The sequence below is a fragment of the Zootermopsis nevadensis genome, unplaced genomic scaffold (genome assembly GCF_977971745.1).
Source record: "Zootermopsis nevadensis isolate Lab colony 2312 unplaced genomic scaffold, Znev_1.0 Znev_ptg000008l, whole genome shotgun sequence".
NCBI classification, from domain to species: domain Eukaryota; kingdom Metazoa; phylum Arthropoda; class Insecta; order Blattodea; family Termopsidae; genus Zootermopsis; species Zootermopsis nevadensis.
Genome location: NW_028259140.1, coordinates 15,119,555 through 15,135,380, shown reverse-complemented (window position 1 = coordinate 15,135,380; position 15,826 = coordinate 15,119,555). Strand labels below are relative to the sequence as shown.

Genomic DNA, 15,826 nt, shown 5'->3' with positions numbered 1-15,826 from the left:
AAAATATCAACATCTGTACTCTTATCAACACGCTCTGACAATTAATGGTCATATCTGTGGCAAGCTGACAATATGTAATCTTCAGAATGGTGAAGTGCTGTGTTTTCTTCGCGGTACAGACTGAATTATTAAATACTATTTAGACGTTTTAACGACGCGAATATACATTTTCGGGCAGTCGTTTGAATATACGAAAATGTCTAGTGAAACGTTTTAATCATTCAATGTGAAATCAGCACCTTTACCTCGGCAGCTTTGTTTCAGTGTGTGACTATGGGATCATGCCCCTTATAAAGTGTTCACAATTAAACAATGCACGCAGTAACGTGATATAATATTCACTCAGTTTCTTGCAGGGGACACGTGTCATGCGTTTGTGGGCTCCATCAAGATTCGAGATTTAAGCCGCTCTAAACCTAACCTGCACCGCCGTAGTCAATTTGAAAGCCAGACGTCTGTTATCCTATTCACAGGAATCCTTTAACGAAGAGAAACCGGAGGCAAGCGGAAACAATCCACAACATTTATTTAAGTTTTACATTTTAATATTATCCATCGACAGCTTTTCAAATAGTTTTCTACGTTACGTATTTCTAGTATCTCCCATGCGTGCTACATTCCCATACTCCCATCCTCCTAAATTTAATAAAACTTGTATTTGGTGGAGATTATTAATTTTAAGCTCCTCATTATGCCAGCCTTCTGCTACTTAAATCCGAACATTCTAAAAAGCATGCAGGATTCGAGGTTTTCACGGCGGTGAGTCTGAAGATGGCGGTCTTCCGGGTTATTGCGCCCTGTATTCAAGACGATCGCCCTGATGATGGAGGCAGCAAGGACCTATGAGACGTCGCTAAAATTCTACTAGGCCACACGGCGCAACAGCCCAGAAGACAGCCATCTTCATAATCGTCGATGTGACAACCTTAAAAACCTCAAGTTACTCCATTCACATGAGTGACCAAGTTTCACACTCATAGAAGACCCTCTCTGCGTAGCACGAAAGCACGTGGCTATTGATCGGTGGTTTCTGCCACGAGCAATATTCGAAGCGGCGGCCACAGCGAGTCTTAGTCTGCCACAAACACAAAAGCTGAAACAATTTCCACTGGCAATCGATTCGCTCATTAGACCGAGGCAACCGGACGAATTTGTGACGGCCGGATGCAGAATGAGGGGAGCGACACATCCGGTCGAAACACGAAGCTCTCGGGTGGCACGACTGATTCTCCTATCGGCGATTACTGTTTGGGCGTAGCAAAAACCTTCAGCCGCGTGTATGACGCATGAAGGAGTTGGTCCAATGGAGGGCACCTTCGTTTCTACGCAGCCGAATAAACGTGCCTGCTGATTTCGTTCAACCATTTTCGGAACAGAGGGTTTTGATGCAGATCGGTTACCAACATTCCTCCGAAAAGTTATAATGTTATGCAACTGTGGCCTTGTGGAAAGCATCTGCACGCCTAGAATCAAGTTCTCGCAAATATTGCAGAAATTCGCCTTCTTGCCTATGAACATCAGGAAACGAGGTTGCAACACTGCGCGACGAACAAGTGCGAACTTCCACGAACACAGTTCGGCTGAAGTCGGGATTTGACGACGATCCCTCGAAACAGCAATGGCCGCCGGACGTTTTTGCCAGGTTGCACCGTTAATCCTGTAGATTATCTGACGACTCTCACCACCAGCAGTCCACTGGAATGTGCTCTGATGGCGACACCAGGCTTCCATGTTTGCAATTTAAGTGAAAAGGTATCAACAGTGTTACACTTTCCCGTCTGAGCTGGGGCCTACTATGTCACTCGCAGGCGGGGCACGACAATAACTTCGTTGAGTTTTGAGGTTAACAGGATGGGGAACAAATAATAAATTACACCTCCGACCAAATAATTTACGTCTCGTCACACATTCTGTGGACGCTCATCGCCCTGATGATGAAAACAGCAAGAACTTCCGAAACGTCGGTAAACTTCTACCAGACTACATGGCTGTACAACCCAGACGACAGTCAACTCCAGACTCTCTATGGGTTCCTTCATCATAGCTTACATTTGTTTTCCACAGAATTTACCTGCAACGGCGCCTCAATCAGGAGTCCCCTTTCTTCGAAACGGTCTTAGCTATGGCGCATATTTCAATTATGAAAAAGTTCCATATCCAGGCGTCACATTAAACCACATGTAAGTCTCTCTTTCATAAAGCGCTCTCTGCTGAGAAAGTACTGAATTAGGTTTTGATGAAATAATGAAACCGCGACACAAGCAACTATTTAGAAAATTAGCATTCAGGTAATTGTTTTTTTAAATCAGAGTCAGATACCACAGCAGTGCCGTTCAATCCAAGGCTGTTATTGGTTTGCTAATTGCGATTTAAATTCTTATTGATTAACAAGTTTTAACTGTAAAATTAGCCCTGGCCACAGTTTTAATTTTGTTGGCGAAACTACACTTTCCCTACCGCAAACCAACACCTGATAATGCAAATTTAAAACCTGCGTTCAATCGCCATTCATCCTGTCCTCTGCAACATGGAGCAATTATCCTAACAAAATGCCTGCCTTTCAAAGCTGCATTGCATTTCAGAAACCCCAATCGATAAACTAATCCACCTGGCCAGTGCCACGACGGCAAAGCCTCTGCTGCATGACGTCACATATTTGAGCAAAGTGTGTCCGTACAAGCCTCTTCTTAATTACAAATGAGGATTCGATCACAAACAGACGCTCTCCAGACAATTCCTCAATCAGTTGCAATGCTTCTTCAGAAACGCCCAAATAAGCGCGAGCCAAGACGCAATTTTACGTGGTCCTTTCGTCTTTCTCGAGTGAGGGGACATTCCGATGATTTAAGAAGCTCTTTCAATCTTAAAGGTGCTCCACTTGAAAGACAGTCATCTTCAGACTCAGCGCCGTGGAAACACGAAATCTCACCGCCCTTGAATTACCATCTCCAGAAAGCTACAAAACGTGTGGTTGTCTCTTCTAACCACCTCCATCCTTTGCGTTAGAACTTCATTCGCTTGTCTGCCAAAGAGCATGTATTTAGCAGTTCATCAACATTCCTGAGCTTTGGTGGGCCACACCCCGTATTTTTCTCAACCGACTCCTTCCTTCGCCATGCCTCCGACTACCTGGGGAGTAGCAAGAAGGTTTGCTCTCCCCTTGGAACTATCGCCCCTCAACCAATTTCAACCTCACTTCGGCAAAACACAAAAAACCACAGACGACTGACAGAATGGATTTCCTAGCAAACACGAGGAAAGAAAATAAGACGTATTTCACCTGTTTGCCGCGCAGATCAAGTGGCGGCTATAACCAAAAACGATTAGACCGGACAGCGGAGAGGGAGATTATCCAGAGCTGAAGCCTTGGGTCCGTATGCCCCTCCCCCCAACCCGCAGCAACACAAAGTCTGCCGGCACTGCCAATGTCAACCTTGTTCCCCTGTTTCCATAGAAACAAGGAATTTCGTGACCATCAACTGCTGGAAGAAGAAACTATAGGCCGACTATGAGTTATCTTAGATCTAATTTCTCAAGGCAGTTCTTTCTGGCTTACGTCACCGCGTAGTCTCGTAGAGGTTGCCACAATTGTAAACAAAGAAACAGGAGAGAGGAAATGGGCATGACCTATTTTAAGGAGGCATCCGTTTGACGCCCGAAAGAAATTTAAGAAGACCCTCAGTGTGAACAGCTGATCCGGTCATCAGACCTTACATGCCCGAGAACGTGTAGGCCTGTGCTATGCCCAGAGAGGATAAGAACCAAGGACTCTGTCTGCTGGCCCTCACACGAGTCCTTCCGTTTGTTTTGATGCACTGAATGCTGGGTAGTTTCACGCAGCGCCTATAGCCCGCTAGATCCACATCAATCCACACATTAAGTCTCAATAAACTCAAACGCAATTCGTTATTCATTTCATCTGTCGTCCTTGGAACAATACAAAGTAATTCAGGTGTAATGGCACTGATCTCATGTTCTGAAAATACATTTCGTACAAAGAATGCGAGAATTAATTGTGGGGATAATTCACTCCAAGAGTTTTTATTCGTCAAAATTTCACATGAACAAACAGGCATCTCTGAAGTGTTGTAATGATATCCGGTCCTGTCTTCGTATCTTGGCTTGCGGCTGCATCCGCTAAATCGCGATCAATGCGAAGCGACGCCTGCATTTTTCCCCATTCTTTATTTCTCACCTTCTCCTCACACAAGCAAGAGAAGAAAGTTGCGCTAAAAGCCCTATACTCCTCATACACCCACCTCACTGCCAGAGGTCCTTGCTGCCTCCATCATCAGGACCTCTGAAACGTCGGTAAACGTCTACCAGACTCACCGCCGTGAAAACCGCAGATCCTTCATTGCTCTAATCTCGGTCTGGAGACCGAGAAACCTGACTCGATCCACCTTCCCTCATTCCTTGCAAAACGTTTCAGTGCACCACCAATCACATGCGCACTTCTAGTTGTACATAACAGTAGCCAGGCCTTTCTAAGAACAACAAACCATTTTTACATCTGTCGGCCTGTACTCGTGTGCATGTGTGGACTCACTGTCGTGGGAACTGGAGATAAAGAAACTCATTCAACAGCGCATTAAACGCGGGGGAGGGGGTTTCGAGCACTAGAAAATTTCCCACGGGCGCGTTCTCACGCTCCAAAAGGAAGAAATTCTGGTACACTCCCAGGAAAAGGAACTGTTGTCCGTTGCTTCGTGGGCATTGCCAAGGATTGATGTCAACATCGAAGTCCGGACATCGTTAAATCTGTCAATGAATTTACTTTACTTTACTTTTAAGAACGTTTTATACGACGTAAGGTTTGGGCACTCACATGCGTAAGGGATAAAAGTTCAGTGTCTTTGAATTTGTTATGTTGTGCAGTCCCGCACAACAACAAGAAGACGATCTTATTTGAAAAGACGAGTCTGTATTTCGTACTTCAGCAAATGGCCATTCCTTTATTTATTATTTGTCTTCATTGCCGAACGTGACTGTACTCCGTGACAACGTTCTTGCAACGCCTGTACACAAACAGACCAGCAACTGGTTCTTAGCCGGTCGATACACAACGGCACTTCGTAACGGCTTGTGGGGGGCTGCAGAGCATAAAAAGTTCGAAGACGATAAACATTCTTGTTTTGCTTACGAAAGTAACTGATCAAGGCTTGGACGCATTTGTTAGCAACTGGTTTGTTGTTAACACGCGTGTGGCCTAGGTCTAATTCAAAACAAATCTTTCCATCGCTTATGGAACGAAGGTCGAACGGTACATTCAGATGTTCAACGCGCAGTGCAATGTGCGGTTCGATAATTTGCCTTTTCAACTCAAGCGAATTAACATTTCGTAAACTGGCCGTACAATTTAATCAACATTAACGACAAATTAATGTCTAGTTTTGCAACTTATGTAGCTCGGTAACTAAACAGGGCAGAAGATCGGCCCCAATAAAAGAGAGGTAAGGGCACCCTAACGACGTCTTCTTGTACTCTTCAAATGCTGATATGTTAAATTTAAAGATTGACTGAACGGTACCACGCAGAAGGGAAACCCATAAAATATCCATCGACCATAATTTCTTTAAAAAAGCACAATGCAATCGAAATCTGAGCTGCAACAAGTTCAATTTTGAAAAGAGCGATCACTCCGAATGTCCGCATTGTCCTAATGCCTCGTGTACTTTAAACGTTACTCAAGGCATCCTTCAGCAAATATAACGTCTCACACAGAGCAGATGGAATCTGTTTCGTCAGTCACAGTTGAACTACGGGTTCACTGCCCCCAACACGAGCTGACGAAGCAGCTGCTGCAAGGTGAGACTTGAGGCCGTCATCCTGTAGCAAAAGGAAGCTGGACATCTGCCAGATAAAGGAAATGCCTTACAGAACGAAGAGGAGTGAATAGTAAAAGAGAGGAGAGGAGAGGGTGGGTGGCTGATAGATGAAATGTCCATCCGCAAACGAACAAAAGCACAATCGTGCAAGACCCAGAACCGAACGTCCCCAGCCCCTCTCCGTCGCGGTGCTGACATCAAAGCATCGCCGTCCAAGTAATATCAGTCTTGCGTGCCCCTGAACTTCGGCAGACGCGCCCCACACGTGAGTACGCGAGTGCGGAAACTTTTAGCAAGAACCAGGCCTCCTCCTCCTAGCAGACGCTCCGTTTCCAAATCTGCGGGCGCCGATAAAAATTTCTCTGTCCGTCCGCACGCATGAGACAACGGATAAACCTATTTCGATGAAATTTGTGGAAAACTTTACCAGAAACCGAAGAGATGCAGATTCCGGTTAATTGGGGCGGCCGTTTATTTGAGACTACTCTTAAAGAACAGACCTTTTTAACTCTTTACATGGAACTTCGCTTAATAGGGCCAAAGTCTTCTTGTCCCGATGTAACCCAATTAACCAGAATCCACTGTATTTACATTTTCAGTTGGATCGGGCAATATTCAACGATCACTTTAAATGAGGATAAATACTTGGACCTTTTACTTACACGGGTAAAGAAATTCGTTGCAGTTTGTTCATCCACTTTATAACAACAGGACATTTTACATGGAAACCTACGTCAGTCGCTTCAGCAGATGCCAGGAGAAAATCATGTTCCTCTCAAAATGCCAGTTCACCGATGTTAAAATAGGCCTCGGGCATATTAAACAGAATAAACAACTAAGCCTCAAATCTGATTGTTTACTCGTTCGGTTGAGTACAATTTCACTTCTCGCTTCTTGCAACAAGTAATATCGAGCAGGGAACATTGGCACACGAAATAATTATTTTAATCCTTTATTCAAACAATGCTTAAGAATTCAATCCGTACCGCAAAGAAAACAAAACTCTTCACAGCCACAAGGATCAAACGGTGAATGCAATTTAATGAAATAATCCATGTTTACAGTTAACACGTAAAATAAAACGAATATTTGCCGGCTGTTGAAGCTGTTGGAACAAACAGGTGTCATTATATAAGGAAACAGTTCTTCGTGGTCATTAATATTTAACGCATTTCGATAAAGAGTTTTACTTCCATGGCTCTTTTTAATTTTTATTTGCTTATGGTTAGTTCATAAAAAATAAAACATCACTGGCTATTAATGTAATAGAAAAGCATCGAGGCTCTTAGCATGACATTTATAATGCTTTCTGCTGAAGTTGCCTCTAAGAGAATTCTTTTACAATTGCTTTCCAAAATAAATACAAACATATAAAATCTGCAAAGACAGAAATAAAAATACAAAATTAATTAAGGGGACACCCACATAATCTCAGAAAGGGGCCTGTAAGCTGTCTTGGATCAAAGTGCAGTCGCCATTTTGCCGTCACACACAGACGCGTGCTTTATTGAACGGAATCTTGGGTTCAGAGATCAGAGATGGCGCCTTCGATCCTCAACATCAGCTGTTTCTGGAGAATTCTCTCGCCTGGCTCGCACTGAGCCACTAAAACCGAATAAATATAAGCGAAACGTTTCACTACACAACACAACGAAATTATTACTAAATAATTAATTGGTGAATTATGATTACAATAACTTTGTACTTCTGCATGCCCTGACTTCTCTACTCGAACCATTTTACACCCCTGAGAGACGCACAACTGCAACATGGCAGCAATTCCTTCTATTGCAATGAACATTTCCGACAGATCCTCTCACGTGTGCCACTGAGCCGAAGTCTTGGTTGGTGGCTTATATTCAATCGCTAAACAATTCGTTGTAACGTCCGTGCGTGTTCAACTGCCTCTCCTCCCGGGGGCTACGGGGGTACCTCGAGGTGTAGGATATTGGGTCCTAGCTCGTCGGCCTCTTCACACCAGCCAATAATAATTTGGATTGAAGTTTGAAGTCACTACGACAGTAAAACCTCTCGAACTCGGACACTGGCGGTTCCACGATAATGCGTCCAAATACGGAGGTGTCCAGGATCGAGGGAAAGGGGAAAATATCCTTTCAAATTGTGGTGTAATGACAATGTGGTAATTGTAGAGTATTATGGAGCCCTTCCCAAAAAAGGAAATTATTGCTGAGAAAAATCAAAAGGGTATATTAAATTTTTACAAATTTTGTTTTCACTAAATTAAACTTGCGTGGATAAGCTCAAAGGGAATGGCACCGATACTTTACGTCTACCGAAAATGCAATCAATCGATTTACTTACATAATCTAACTACTGTAGGCTTGCTCGAATTAAGAATAATTTAATTATTAATTATAATAATCTTTTGAAACCCACTCTCATGGTTGCACATTACACCCCAGCCTCAATGAAATTTTAAATGTTCAGAATGTATTTTTTAATTCTACTTACGGCATTAGCTCAACATATGATGTCACTTAATTCTTGTAAAAAAGTCTGTCACAAGACACTGCTTTTTTGCTTTTATCTTTGAATTTGCCATCCTCTTACTAATTTTCACGGCAATCCGAATAAAGTTTCAACCACTCCTGGTTGGTTATGACCGAAAGCATACCATTCCAATTTCTGTTAACACTGTTTAACTCAGTTGCATGCACTGTACTGACAAAGTTAAAACTCCAGTGAGGGGTTAACAAATTCACTTTCACTGCATTCCAATGTCTCACAACCTCAACCACAAGCCAGTCCTCAGGTAGAAGGCATTCATCAGTCAGAAACTCAAAACAACAAAATACCAACTGTAAACCTTTCCCGTAAAAGCTCTGAAGCTAAGTGCGTGCGTGCACCTGTCCAACTTACAACGAAAGGGGTCCAAGATATAGGGTATTGTGGATATGTAAAATTATAGGATATTCGCCGGTTCCAATTAAAAGTGTCCAATATAGAGGGGTGTCCAACTTGAGGTGCCATAAAATCCCTCTCTCTCTAAATTCTGAAGAATGTCCCGAGACCACGCATAGGTTACTCTGGGGATGTCGAATGGGTGAAAATTTGGTTTCTATGCCCATGTCTGTCCATTTGGCATTGTTAAATTGTGTCCCATGGTCACTCAACACTGCTTTGGGTCGGCGCACATGAGTAAAATAATGTTCTGTTAACTTACTGAGGCAAGCCCTGGTGGTGGCAGCCCGCAGTGGATACAGAAGACACGCCAAGACCTCCCCTAGCCCCGGGCAAATTCCCATTCAAGTCCACTGCTACGAGGTCTCCAGGTTCTCTAGGTAAATGCGACCTAATCTGTGTGTGTCGTAATTTCACCCGCTGAGAGATCGCGTAGCTGGCAACAAATCTTCTCGCCTTTCTCCCAAGATTTTTCACACGGAATGAGTGGCTGATTTGTGCCCCGCACTTGTCTGTCTGTCCCGGAGTGACCAAGCGAACGATGCACTTTCTTTCCCAAGTGGCTAGGTAAGTAGGGTCGCCAATACGTACAGGATTCCATTTTCAGTTTTGAGCCTTTGTCTGAGGTCCTGGGTTTGGTGGGCACTCTGGTTTTCCAGTTCTCTCTTCACAGAAGGGTCCAGTTCTAAATTGATCCTAGTGATCAGAACTTCCCTCGGTCTGCTCAACGGGTTATGCGATTCGAAACCAGGTTACACCTTTTCATAAAGGTCAATGCCTTGTCGGAACAGACTATAACACGCTGGCCAAAAATGTACAGTCTCAACTTCAGGAGAGCAAGAAGTTCGACTTCGCAAACAGAAAATTTCAGAATGGCCGCGATCCTTTCAGGGTCGGGACCGACACTTGTCTGGTTTATTCTGTGCCCAAGAAAAGTCACCTCGGCCTGACAAAAGCGGCACTTGGACGCCTTTATGGTTAAGCCTGCATCCGTGAGTCCTTTTAATACCAAGTCCAGATGTGATGTATGTTCTTCGTAACTCCGCGAGTGCACCAAAACGTCATCGACATATCCAGCGGTATCACCACCCAGCACCAGCTGTAGAGCTCTGATGAAAGCAGACATGGAATTTTTGAATTCGTACTGAAAACTGTGGATTCGAACAGAAAGGCGGTGCATGGCCTCGATTCCTCTTTCAAGGGTATCTGCAGAAAAACGGAACTCAAAAATGGTGAATTGGAAATCTCAATTATATCATCTTTCAACAGTTGGTCCATGAGCTCTCTAACCAGTGGCCTTAATTCGAATGGCACAGGCCTAACTTGACCTTCGAACAACTCGTCATTGTCTAGCTTCAATTCATATTCAAAGTTCCTACAACTGCCTGGCCTGGAAGTTAGAAAAGGGGCATATCTCACTAATAGTTTCATTGAATTAACCTTCTCGTCCTCATTTAAAAAACTGTTACTGTTAACAAAATGCTGATTTCCAGTCCGTATGTACATTTTTTTACTCGTGTTCCGAGATCAGTTACCACAAAGTGCAGTCCTGTGTTACGATGTTCAGGTTGCGAGCACAAAAGCCTCTTTTTGTGACAATTTTAAAAGCGTTGCTTGCACTCACTACAGCAACCGCTGCTCGTTGTCGTCCCCATTTTAAAGGAATGCAGTTCGAAGAGCTCACACAACAGTTGAACGGAGTATTCAAACTGTGACGTGAGCCACGGCCTTCGGTCGCGGATGGCAAAGGCCCCTCCCTGATGTGAGGGCAGCTGCTAACACTTTAAATAGGCGGAAGGCCCACCGGGCCTCGGACGGACCTAAGCAGAGGAAAATGGATTTTAGGGGGTTGGGGGCGGAAGGTGTGGATTGGATTCATCGAAGTAAGGAAAAGACCGGTCGATCACGGCAATGAACCTTCGGGTTTTATATGAGAACGGAAATTTATTAACTAGCTGAGCGTACTAGTAACTCCTCAAAAAGGGATATCCTCGTGTTCTGGCTGCACCAAATAAATGTCACCCGTTTCAGTAACATGCATTTTATCATATCCCATATCCTTGCTTCTTGCGATGGAATGAGGCAATCAATGTCTGTGAAATTGTGTTTTTAACGGGCCCTTTGTTCATCCCGCACGTGAATTACACAGACCGAAAGGCTCGAAGAAAAAACCTGCCCCAGTGCCCACCACAAGTACCTCATGGACTGAAGATGACAGACATTTCAGATGTGAAGATTTCTGTCTTCACAGCGCAATAACCCAGAAGACAGAAATCTTCATATTCACCGCTGTGAGAACCTCAAGTCTTACATTTCAGATGTGCTTAATCCTTCCATCATCAGGGCGAGGAGGCAAACTCGAAATGATAATTTTCAACCACGTCACCCAGTAATTTACTGGGTTTTTTAAATTGAATATCTTCGATAATTCTTCAGGTTTCCGGGCAGCCGTTTTCGAGAAGACCCGTTTTCCTTCATATCCCCGCTTTCTTTACTCTGATGAGGATCCGAAAAAAGCAGGGACGAAAATCCGTTTTATGATTCACCTACAGCTAATTCAAACACGTAGATCTATGGACCTCTTTTACACATTTAACCGAGCATGAACTATGAAACGATTCGTAACCAGAACAAAGAAGTCGTACGACGAGAGAACGAAATTAATGCTGTTCAGCAGCGCTTCCAAAAAATGGGAAAAAGTGGTTTTGACGTAAATACGTCTATATGGAAGGGTCGTTCGGCAAAAAAGGTAAACGAAAAAGTGTAACTTCATTGTTATGTTACCTAGGAAACGTCATCTGTTTACTCGGCAATTTTGTTACCTATAAAACATTACATTACATTCAGCTACCACAGACCCATCTTAAGCGTAACTAATTCAAGTTAAATAACCAATGTCTTAATCAAACTTATCTCAATTGTAAAGCGGGTATAAAGGAAATATTTAGAATAAAGCCAATATATAAACTTCCTTTCCGTATAGACGTATTTACGTCAAATTCTCAGGAACCGTGGTTCCACTGACAACTTTTTTTTCTTAGGGTAACGACACCCATTTCTGTGTGACTTGACTGAAATGATGGAGCTTAGGTCAACCAGTCAGTGCAAAATGTTATTTGTAGAATTCACGATGAATATCCTGTGGTAGCTGCGGAGGCCGTGATGCAGTTTCCGAGCACCCGCACGTGTGAAGTGGGATTTTCCACTCTTGCCTTCATAAAGGGCACAAAACGAAACTGTTTGATGAACCCCAAATACGACGTCTCCAATTCCTCTTAATTTTGCGGAACTAGTAAATAAGATGGAGCAGTGGAATTATGATAATTAATTAAATATTCATGGTGAATAATTATCAATTTTTTGTGGCTGCTAAAGTCTTTAAAATTAAGACACTGCATCAAACATATGCTTTCTGTGCAATTAGTGTTTCACCTGCATTGGGTAAAAAGGACTTTCTGGTAAGCGGTTTTGGGTAAAAAGGAAAAAGTTTGGGGAGCAGTGGGCTATACAGTCAGACAGTAAGAAACACTTGTATGTAATAACCTACCTTATCTGTTGATACAGCTGCAGGTCTGCTACCAAGCGCGCTGGGTGATCATCCAGGAATCTTTTTAAAGGGCGTCCTTTGTTTCTTTTTCCTATTGGTTCATGTTTCAACATTTGATGTGGCAATATGAGTCTCGATTTATGTATTCTGTTATGATGTGTCACTGCATAATTACGCACACTTATTCACATTGTAAAAACACACAAACACCACCACACAATCTCGGCAATCAGACAGACGAGAGCTTCACAAGCATAAATAGCGACCTACCACGTCGGCTAGCAATTACAAACACACGCCGCCCAACCAACCACGAAGCTAACTAAGGGCGGAGTTCTACGCATGCGCAAGACATCGTCCCTCGCTACGAATCGCTTGTCTCCCGTGCCGGGGACAAGCATTGCCTGCGTCGCCAACACTCCGACTGCACATTCACCGAAATCGAGCCCAAACAGAATTATTTCTTGGAAGAACGCAAATAATGCCGTCGACAGAGAGACTTTGAAAGAGTCCCAGAATCTCACATGATTTTATTCCGTCTAGCTTCATACTATAATATCTAAACTGAAACTTCCAGCCATCTAAAAATTCGAATTATAATTTGTATTTCCATCTGCGACAACTTCACATTTGATTCTTTATTAGATGTACGCGCTTCGGTAAATTAGGCCATCTTCAGTACGTTTTCATCAATGCGATTCACCAGGTTCACTCAACGTTGAATTAACTAAAATTACAGTCAATATTCATTAGCTTTCTGCTACAGCGTATGCCCGTTACAAACTATTCTTGTGATTACTTGCATTAGTTGTATCATATTAACGGCATTAAAGTGTAAAATGTTGCATGTTACTACTTCTGTTTATTGTCGTGTTGTCTCGATGATCCACCCGACGGAGGAGTGAACATTTAAGTTTGTGGTCACCATCACAACTGCAACAACTGAATATAGCGGAGTATTGTCAGGTTGGTATCACCGAACTAGCTCGCAGCCCGCTCGATGTCACGGGCTACGGATCGAAGAGATACTCAAACCAAATCTGTTCTTTCATTCTCACGCGCATCTCCAGGGCAATCGTCAGTACATGATTTTCATGCACAAAATATTAGTGAGAGTACGTACAATAAACTGTTACTAAATAATAATTCATGCAAGACTAATAAGCTTAAAAAAATCTTGTTCGTGTAGGAAAACGCCCGCGTGGGGTTTGCTAGATCCTCCCCAGGTGGCGGGCCGAGGAAATTAAATAAATCCTCGGGGCGGACCAAGAACTAGCACTGGCGGAGGGCCTCAGTCCCTCCAGGAAAATTCACATTCGGCCTTAACTTTCAATTAATTATTCATTTAACAACGTCGTTCCGTGCTGTCTAGCAGCCTGAGCTACCGACAGCTTTCTTAAATAGACAAGTAAGTAAAAATAGTTTCGCGGCATTACAAGGTCGCCGCCATCACAGATTGCACGACAACGGCGAAATGGGTTGATTTCTGTGTCTCGGTCCTTTGCAGAATCCGGCATTTTTTATCGAATGAGAACAAGTGCGGATCGTGTGGTCTAGGATCGCGGTAGTAATTATAAGAGAATGAAAACTAAGGAACTCAATCCGTGTCGTATATAAATTTGTAAACTAGCGCCTGCTTTTTAGAGAGATGGCTCAGTCGTAACCAAATTCCTACGGCGATAATGTGAAGGATAAAGAATATATAATTTTTTCTCCACACTTTGCTACTGACGCAATGCAAATTCTGATTCTGATACGGCCTATGAATTCCGAGATTAATTTAGCGACAACCCGGCCGAATTAATAACATGGTTACCTGTCTGCCAGGTTGCAGGAACTCTCCGATTCTTCCTGTAAATAGGCTTAAACCACGATTTCCGCTTCTCCACGCAATCATTTAAGCTCACAGAATAAGTGTTTACAGAATCAAAACGACAGACATCGGCGAATTTGTTGACAAGTGGAGAGGTCCAGAGGTTATCTCAGGACACAGTTTTATGAGAGGTTATCTCATGGCTCAGTTTTATCCGCGCCGGCAAACAGACAGACGACACGAGTGCAGTGTTTATGACTCAAACTTTAATACACACCGACTTCATTCCCGCGTTATGGGGGAAATACCAAGACGAGGGGAGGGAACACTTATAAAAAAACTATAAAAATTTGCTAATCACCGCGGGATTCTGGCTTGCTCTTGGCTGTTCCTGCCTCTCGATTTTCAATTAGTGAATTTTCCTCTTACAAGCAGAGGTAAGTTGTAAGATTTGAGGTTTTTCGCGGAGGTGAGTCTGAAGATGGCTGTCTTCTGGGTTGTTGCGCCGTGTAGTGATGAATTCATCGCCCTGATGATGGAGGCAGTATGACCTCTGAAACGTTGGTAATCATCGACCAGACTACACAGCGCAACAACCCAGAAGACAGAAATGTAACTCCGTATGCGTGCTACTTGTCTCGCCCATTGCATCCTGCGTGATTTAATCTTCCGAAGAACGTGATAAGAAGAGACTGAACCAGAGCAGCTTCTTATTTCTCTTCCAAGGGTACCTAAAGTCTGTAATCACTTAAGACACAGCCGCGAGTATGAAGTCTTCAGGGATGTTGCGAAGAGTCGCCCTCACAGCCCTGATGATGGAGGCAGCAAGGACCTCGGAAACGTCGGTAAACATCTACGAGATTACAACGCGCTACAACCCAGAAGACAGCCGCCTTCACCCTCAATTTATGATTTTTCGTCAGAACGAAACCAAGGTTCACACCCATACAAAACAACGGCGTACATTACAACACAAATTTTCAAAATTCCCGTTACTCAAATGTTTCACCGTTATCGTGTACCCCTCACACCGGCACCCTCTTCATTTTAGTCACAACACAAACACTTGTTGTCTGAAGGACGCCTTTGCTCGGAGGTTTAAGCAGAGGATTGGGATTTTAAAGTCCGGAGTCGAGCAACAATTAATACGGGTTCATGTGACGCAGAAAGATTTCTGAACATGGCCACTAAATAGATCATTAATGAAACACAAAGAAAGCTTTTATGTAACATTTCTCTTGTTCTCGCATTGCCGAGATTCTTTGTGTTCCGAAACTTTATTTTCTGTGACGACAAAATCAGATTGCTAGTGTTCCTGTCCTATTTGAGTGATTAACCACGCGATGATGATCTGTGGGCATTGGAGCTTGCTGTGCTGTACAGCTGACATCGGAAGGCACTCTCGTGAGGCCGAGTTGGTGAAGACCTTGGGATCGAAATATCATAGGGTTCCCCAAAATACACCTCTTTGCAATCAAACAGATACAGAAAGCATCTCCATCCCTCTGTTATTTGATATCTCACAAGCCTTTGTACTGGAACGCGATGTAAACTCTTCACTGGTTAGCAGTACCAGTTTGCTTCGTACTCGGTAGGTCCCGTGTTCGATTATCGGATGTATAGGCCTTCCACTCTGCTGTCAAAAATGACCCGGCAATCTGTGCTCGTAAGTCGACGACACGCGAAGCTGGTGACAGCAGAGAGTATTCACGTCAC

At 43.5% G+C, this 15,826-nt stretch overlaps 1 long non-coding RNA gene across 2 annotated transcripts in view; it reads right to left on the bottom strand.

The window, feature by feature from the left end:
- The window catches only part of LOC110838121 (uncharacterized), a 59,826-nt gene extending 46,399 nt beyond the window's left edge, over positions 1 to 13,427 (bottom strand). Inside the window, exon 1 of one of the 2 annotated variants that reach the window (XR_015534205.1) lies at positions 12,298 to 13,427. This is a non-coding gene — a long non-coding RNA (uncharacterized LOC110838121). The remainder of the gene's footprint in view (positions 1 to 12,297) is intronic. The other variant, XR_015534206.1, reaches the window with a different exon arrangement.
- Positions 13,428 to 15,826: the final 2,399 nt, after the last annotated feature.